Below are 7500 nucleotides of genomic sequence, written 5' to 3'. Positions count from 1 at the left end.
AGACATGTGACGTCAGACTATCGGTATTGACGACTAGACTGATTCCTTATAATCATTTGCCATAATCATTTGCCATACACCGGTGGAAGCTGCCGAGACGAGTAACTACATAGCGGGCTCGCCGTGTCACTAATGTACAGAGATACAACAGTTTCGACTGGAACCGGATTAAACGTATACACGGCGCTGATTAGTAATAGATAGAGCCATCAGAATACAGATAATGTATACAACTGTCCGTATACATGCTGAAAGACTCTGCTCACAATCACAACCACACGTCAGCCACACACCCTTATCACGCACTACTCTCTGCCTGTAACACGCACACAGACAATATGTAAGCACCAGCATGGAACAACACCCAGTGCATCCTCTCCGCCACATTAGACAATCCACACTGTCATAACCAGACTGGGAGGTCCACTCAGAAAACAGAATATCCCACCCACCCGACAACCACCATTGCTCAGCCAAGCCACCAACACCCACACATGTCCTACACAGGGGTGCACCCAACATCACAATACTGCCTCCTCTCACAGCACACAAACAATGGCAGGAATGAAAGACACAGGTCTGCCACAAGCATGGAATGAGAGCGCCGCCTGTCATGAGCCAAAGGTGCATCCTGACGTGGCAAATCAGATGATGCCGCAGGCATCCACTTACTATAATCACAATCAACAAACCGGCCGCCCCGCCCCGCCCCCCCATTAAACCTTTCCTTACAACAATGTGTACCTTAACCTAACCTATATCGTACCGTAACCTAACCTATATCGTACCGTAACCTAACCTATGTCGTACCGTAACCTAACCTATGTCGTACCGTAACCTAACCTATGTCGTACCGTAACTAAACCTATGTCGTACCGTAACCTAACCTATGTCGTACCGTAACCTAACCTATGTCGTACCGTAACCTAACCTATGTCGTACCGTAACCTAACCTATGTCGTACCGTAACCTAACCTATGTCGTACCGTAACCTAACCTATGTCGTACCGTAACCTAACCTATGTCGTACCGTAACCTAACCTATGTCGTACCTTAACCTAACCTATGTCGTACCTTAACCTACCCTATGTCGTACCTTAACCTAACCTATGTCGTACCTTAACCTAACCTATGTCGTACCTTAACCTAACCTATGTCGTACCTTAACCTAACCTATGTCGTACCTTAACCTAACCTATGTCGTACCTTAACCTAACCTATGTCGTACCTTAACCTAACCTATGTCGTACCTTAACCTAACCTATGTCGTACCTTAACCTAACCTATGTCGTACCTTAACCTAACCTATGTCGTACCTTAACCTAACCTATGTCGTACCTTAACCTAACCTATGTCGTACCTTAACCTAACCTATGTCGTACCTTAACCTAACCTATGTCGTACCTTAACCTAACCTATGTCGTACCTTAACCTAACCTATGTCGTACCTTAACCAAACCTATGTCGTACCTTAACCTAACCTATGTCGTACATTAACCTAACCTATGTCGTACCTTAACCTAACCTATGTCGTACCTTAACCTAACTATGTCGTACCTTAACCTAACCTATGTCGTACCTTAACCTAACCTATGTCGTACCTTAACCTAACCTATGTCGTACCTTAACCTAACCTATGTCGTACCTTAACCTAACCTATGTCGTACCTTAACCTAACCTATGTCGTACCTTAACCTAACCTATGTCGTACCTTAACCTAACCTATGTCGTACCTTAACCTAACCTATGTCGTACCTTAACCTAACCTATGTCGTACCTTAACCTAACCTATGTCGTACCTTAACCTAACCTATGTCGTACCTTAACCTAACCTATGTCGTACCTTAACCTAACCTATGTCGTACCTTAACCTAACCTATGTCGTACCTTAACCTAACCTATGTCCGTACCTTAACCTAACCTATGTCGTACCTTAACCTAACCTGTATTGCGCCTTAACCTAACCTGTATTGCGCCTTAACGTAACCTGTATTGCGCCTTAACGTAACCTGTATTGCGCCTTAACGTAACCTGTATTGCGCCTTAACGTAACCTGTATTGCGCCTTAACGTAACCCTGTATTGCGCCTTAACGTAACCTGTATTGCGCCTTAACGTAACCTGTATTGCGCCTTAACGTAACCTGTATTGCGCCTTAAACGTAACCTGTATTGCGCCTTAACGTAACCTGTATTGCGCCTTAACGTAACCTGTATTGCGCCTTAACGTAACCTGTATTGCGCCTTAACGTAACCTGTATTGCGCCTTAACGTAACCTGTATTGCGCCTTAACGTAACCTGTATTGCGCCTTAACGTAACCTGTATTGCGCCTTAACGTAACCTGTATTGCGCCTTAACGTAACCTGTATTGCGCCTTAACGTAACCTGTATTGCGCCTTAACGTAACCTGTATTGCGCCTTAACGTAACCTGTATTGCGCCTTAACGTAACCTGTATTGCGCCTTAACGTAACCTGCATTGCGCCTTAACGTAACCTGCATTGCGCCTTAACGTAACCTGTATTGCGCCTTACGTAACCTGCATTGCGCCTTAACGTAACCTGCATTGCGCCTTAACGTAACCTGTATTGCGCCTTAACGTAACCTGTATTGCGCCTTAACGTAACCTGTATTGCGCCTTAACGTAACCTGTATTGCGCCTTAACGTAACCTGTATTGCGCCTTAACGTAACCTGTATTGCGCCTTAACGTAACCTGTATTGCGCCTTAACGTAACCTGTATTGCGCCTTAACGTAACCGATATTGCGCCTTAACGTAACCTATATTGCGCCGTAACGTAACCTATATTGCGCCGTAACGTAACCCACATTGCCCCTTAACGTAACCTATATTGCGCCGTAACGTAACCTATATTGCGCCGTAACGTAACCCACATTGCCCCTTAACGTAACCCACATTGCCCCTTAACGTAACCCACATTGCCCCTTAACGTAACCCAACACACGTTGGGCCTTAACCCAACACACGTTGGGCCTTAACCCAACACACGTTGGGCCTTAACCCAACACACGTTGGGCCTTAACCCAACACACGTTGGGCCTTAACCCAACACATGTTGGGCCTTAACCTGCTCTGTAATTGTCATACGACGCGTTAAATTAGTGTAGTGTTGCCTAACTGCAACCCCCCGCAATATAGTTTGCTACTCGCACTGCCCGGTCCCCAGTGTATCGCTTCATGTTAAACACCTTGCAGCTATACACTGTAATGTGGATGGCAGCAGGACGTACATGCTCAATGCCCTTTGCAGTTGTTCATTGGCATTTGCAGTTGTTCATTGGCATTCGCATGGCGAAGCACTTAGCCTACGCTGTGGTACGGCCTGTGTCAACTGTCCGCTGATGTTGTACGTCCAAATCACACACTGTACTGCACATTGGTCCTCATGTACTGAATGATACATCGTGGTACATGTGACCGTACAACGACTGCGCCAACAACGGCGAACCATGCGGTCCAAATGTTGTGCACTCAGCTACGTGTCGTCTCCCTATAAGAGCTGGATTGCAGTGTGGTATGCCCTGGATGGCGATCAGCATGAGCCGTCTGTTGATGTAGTGGCGCGTGTTGTCAGACGTAGTCGTCTCTTCTCACACACCGTGATAGCACGGTGCACTGCGTTCCACATCTGCGACATGCGACAGAGGCCGGTTGACAGTCGTTCGCGCAATGGACATCGCATACGTACGGGGGCCACTTCCACGTGTTCGCTAAGCGTGGACATGTTGTTGCGTGTATGTGGGCAGACAGTGTGTCGTGACACCTGACACAGGCATGCAACAATCGTTGAATTTGCAAATGCGATGGACGCCTACGTTTGCTGGTGACGTTACGCAAATGAACAACTGGTAAACCGTTGTGGTGCGGTTGTTCTCGCTAGGGGTGAATCAGTGATGGCGACGATCGGTTGAGCTACCAACCGGTTGTTGCAGCGATACCCACCATGCCCACGAACGTGAATGGCATGTGGGTGTGAAGCGATACGCGGCGGTGGCTGGGTGGGGACCGTCCCCGGCCGGTGAGGGGGGGCCTCCCGGCGTGTTGGCCGTGCGGTGCGTGGGCGCACGCGCTACAGCCGGCTGGTGGGGGCGGCCAGTGGCAGGCGCGCCGGCCGACGGAGGCGGCAGGCGGCGCAGCTGCGCGCCGGCGCACCCTGCACGCGGCGCCGTGCGGCCAAAGTAGGTCCTCGCGGGCCCGGTGCGAAGCGCGGTGGACATCTGCAGTGTGCTGGTCCGATTGAGGACTGTGTGCGCTGAGGATGCGCCGCCGCCCGGCGCTCGGCGCCGCGACGCCGTCTGCTGCTCGGTCGCCTCTGCGGTTCTCGCAGGTGGTTTGTATCGCAGCTGTGCGGACGTGTTGGCGCGTGCGCTGTGCTGGGAGAGTTCGCTTCGGCACCCAAGTGGGGCTTTTGTCCTTCTGTGGCGCTGGCGTTGGAGCTGCCGGTCACCGTAGGTGGCGCGTGTTGTCTCCCGCCGGCAATGCCACGACAGCACGCTCCCGGGCCTCTGTCGGCAGCGGCAAGCTCAGTTGGGAGCACGGGTGGTCGCACCTAAAGCGTCTACTCGCCAAACTCCGGGCGATTGCGCCTCTCTCGAACCCGACCAAGTACTTAGGACGGCGCTGCGCGCCGCCGGGACCTGAGAGGGTTTCGAGGTGTATGGTGCAGGGGAGCTCAGCCTCCTCCTGTTTGCAGAATAATTGAGCGGACGCTTGCGTGTTCGCGCGGGCCCCCGGGACACACTCCCGGGCGGCCGGCTGCTCAGCTCTAGTTGACGCAGCTCCCTGGTTGATCCTGCCAGTAGTCATATGCTTGTCTCAAAGATTAAGCCATGCATGTCTCAGTACAAGCCGCATTAAGGTGAAACCGCGAATGGCTCATTAAATCAGTTATGGTTCCTTAGATCGTACCCACGTTACTTGGATAACTGTGGTAATTCTAGAGCTAATACATGCAAACAGAGTCCCGACCAGAGATGGAAGGGACGCTTTTATTAGATCAAAACCAATCGGTCGGCTCGTCCGGTCCGTTTGCCTTGGTGACTCTGAATAACTTTGGGCTGATCGCACGGTCCTCGTACCGGCGACGCATCTTTCAAATGTCTGCCTTATCAACTGTCGATGGTAGGTTCTGCGCCTACCATGGTTGTAACGGGTAACGGGGAATCAGGGTTCGATTCCGGAGAGGGAGCCTGAGAAACGGCTACCACATCCAAGGAAGGCAGCAGGCGCGCAAATTACCCACTCCCGGCACGGGGAGGTAGTGACGAAAAATAACGATACGGGACTCATCCGAGGCCCCGTAATCGGAATGAGTACACTTTAAATTCCTTTAACGAGTATCTATTGGAGGGCAAGTCTGGTGCCAGCAGCCGCGGTAATTCCAGCTCCAATAGCGTATATTAAAGTTGTTGCGGTTAAAAAGCTCGTAGTTGGATTTGTGTCCCACGCTGTTGGTTCACCGCCCGTCGGTGTTTAACTGGCATGTATCGTGGGACGTCCTGCCGGTGGGGCGAGCTGAAGGCGTGCGACGCGCCTCGTGCGTGCTCGTGCGTCCCGAGGCGGACCCCGTTGCAATCCTACCAGGGTGCTCTTGAGTGAGTGTCTCGGTGGGCCGGCACGTTTACTTTGAACAAATTAGAGTGCTTAAAGCAGGCAAGCCCGCCTGAATACTGTGTGCATGGAATAATGGAATAGGACCTCGGTTCTATTTTGTTGGTTTTCGGAACCCGAGGTAATGATTAATAGGGACAGGCGGGGGCATTCGTATTGCGACGTTAGAGGTGAATTCTTGGATCGTCGCAAGACGAACAGAAGCGAAAGCATTTGCCAAGTATGTTTTCATTAATCAAGAACGAAAGTTAGAGGTTCGAAGGCGATCAGATACCGCCCTAGTTCTAACCATAAACGATGCCAGCCAGCGATCCGCCGCAGTTCCTCCGATGACTCGGCGGGCAGCCTCCGGGAAACCAAAGCTTTTGGGTTCCTGGGGAAGTATGGTTGCAAAGCTGAAACTTAAAGGAATTGACGGAAGGGCACCACCAGGAGTGGAGGCCTGCGGCTTAATTTGACTCAACACGGGAAACCTCACCAGGCCGGACACCGGAAGGATTGACAGATTGATAGCTCTTTCTTGATTCGGTGGGTGGTGGTGCATGGCCGTTCTTAGTTGGTGGAGCGATTTGTCTGGTTAATTCGATAACGAACGAGACTCTAGCCTGCTAACTAGTCGCGTGACATCCTTCGTGCTGTCAGCGATTACTTTTCTTCTTAGAGGGACAGGCGGCTTCTAGCCGCACGAGATTGAGCAATAACAGGTCTGTGATGCCCTTAGATGTTCTGGGCCGCACGCGCGCTACACTGAAGGAATCAGCGTGTCTTCCTAGGCCGAAAGGTCGGGGTAACCCGCTGAACCTCCTTCGTGCTAGGGATTGGGGCTTGCAATTGTTCCCCATGAACGAGGAATTCCCAGTAAGCGCGAGTCATAAGCTCGCGTTTGATTACGTCCCTGCCCTTTGTACACACCGCCCGTCGCTACTACCGATTGAATGATTTAGTGAGGTCTTCGGACTGGTACGCGGCATTGACTCTGTCGTTGCCGATGCTACCGGAAAGATGACCAAACTTGATCATTTAGAGGAAGTAAAAGTCGTAACAAGGTTTCCGTAGGTGAACCTGCGGAAGGATCATTACCGACTAGACTGCATGTCTTTCGGTGTGCGTGTCGTGTCGCGCAACACGCTACCTGTACGGCTCGCAGTAGCCGTGCGCCGCGTGCGGAACCACGCGTGCTTCTCAAAACTAACGCCAATGTTGTGTGGTACGAGCGCTGAAGCGCTGGAGCGGCTGGCCTGCGGCACCTGGCGCCTGGCGCCGGTTTTGAATGACTTTCGCCCGACTGCCTGTCCGCTCCGGTGTGGAGCCGTACGACGCCCATCGGCCGTGAGGCCGTTGGACACAGAACGCTTGAACAGGGGCCGCCACACGCCTACGTCCCGCCTATGCAACTGTCTTGAAAGAGACAGTGGAAACTAAGAAAAGATCACCCAGGACGGTGGATCACTCGGCTCGTGGGTCGATGAAGAACGCAGCAAATTGCGCGTCGACATGTGAACTGCAGGACACATGAACATCGACGTTTCGAACGCACATTGCGGTCCATGGATTCCGTTCCCGGGGCCACGTCTGGCTGAGGGTCGGCTACGTATACTGAAGCGCGCGGCGTTTGCCCCGCTTCGCAGACCTGGGAGCGTCGCGGCCGCCTGTGGGGCCGGCCGCGCCTCCTGAAATGTGCGATGCGCGCCCGTCGCCTGGCGGTTCGCATACCGGTACTTACTCGGTAGCGTGCACAGCCGGCTGGCGGTGTGGCGTGCGACACCTCGTACAACGACCTCAGAGCAGGCGAGACTACCCGCTGAATTTAAGCATATTACTAAGCGGAGGAAAAGAAACTAACAAGGATTCCCCCAGTAGCCGGCGAGC

At 52.1% G+C, this 7500-nt stretch overlaps 3 non-coding genes across 3 annotated transcripts in view; all 3 read left to right on the top strand.

Moving 5' to 3' along the window:
• Positions 1–4800: 4800 nt before the first annotated feature.
• LOC124565852 lies at positions 4801–6710 on the top strand. Its single transcript, XR_006970636.1, has one exon. It is a non-coding gene; the product is annotated as a small subunit ribosomal RNA (ribosomal RNA).
• A 351-nt stretch (positions 6711–7061) lies between these two features.
• LOC124565847 lies at positions 7062–7217 on the top strand. The gene has a single exon (XR_006970633.1). It is a non-coding gene; the product is annotated as a 5.8S ribosomal RNA (ribosomal RNA).
• Positions 7218–7405: 188 nt separating this feature from the next.
• LOC124565853 overlaps positions 7406–7500 on the top strand; it is a 4219-nt gene continuing 4124 nt past the window's right edge. Inside the window, exon 1 of the ribosomal RNA XR_006970637.1 lies at positions 7406–7500. This exon is cut by the window's right edge and continues 4124 nt beyond it. This is a non-coding gene — a ribosomal RNA (large subunit ribosomal RNA).

Source organism: Schistocerca americana, unplaced genomic scaffold, assembly GCF_021461395.2.
Source record: "Schistocerca americana isolate TAMUIC-IGC-003095 unplaced genomic scaffold, iqSchAmer2.1 HiC_scaffold_1340, whole genome shotgun sequence".
NCBI lineage: Eukaryota > Metazoa > Arthropoda > Insecta > Orthoptera > Acrididae > Schistocerca > Schistocerca americana.
Note: the sequence above shows the minus strand (reverse complement) of the source record. Positions and strands in the feature narration are given on the sequence as shown.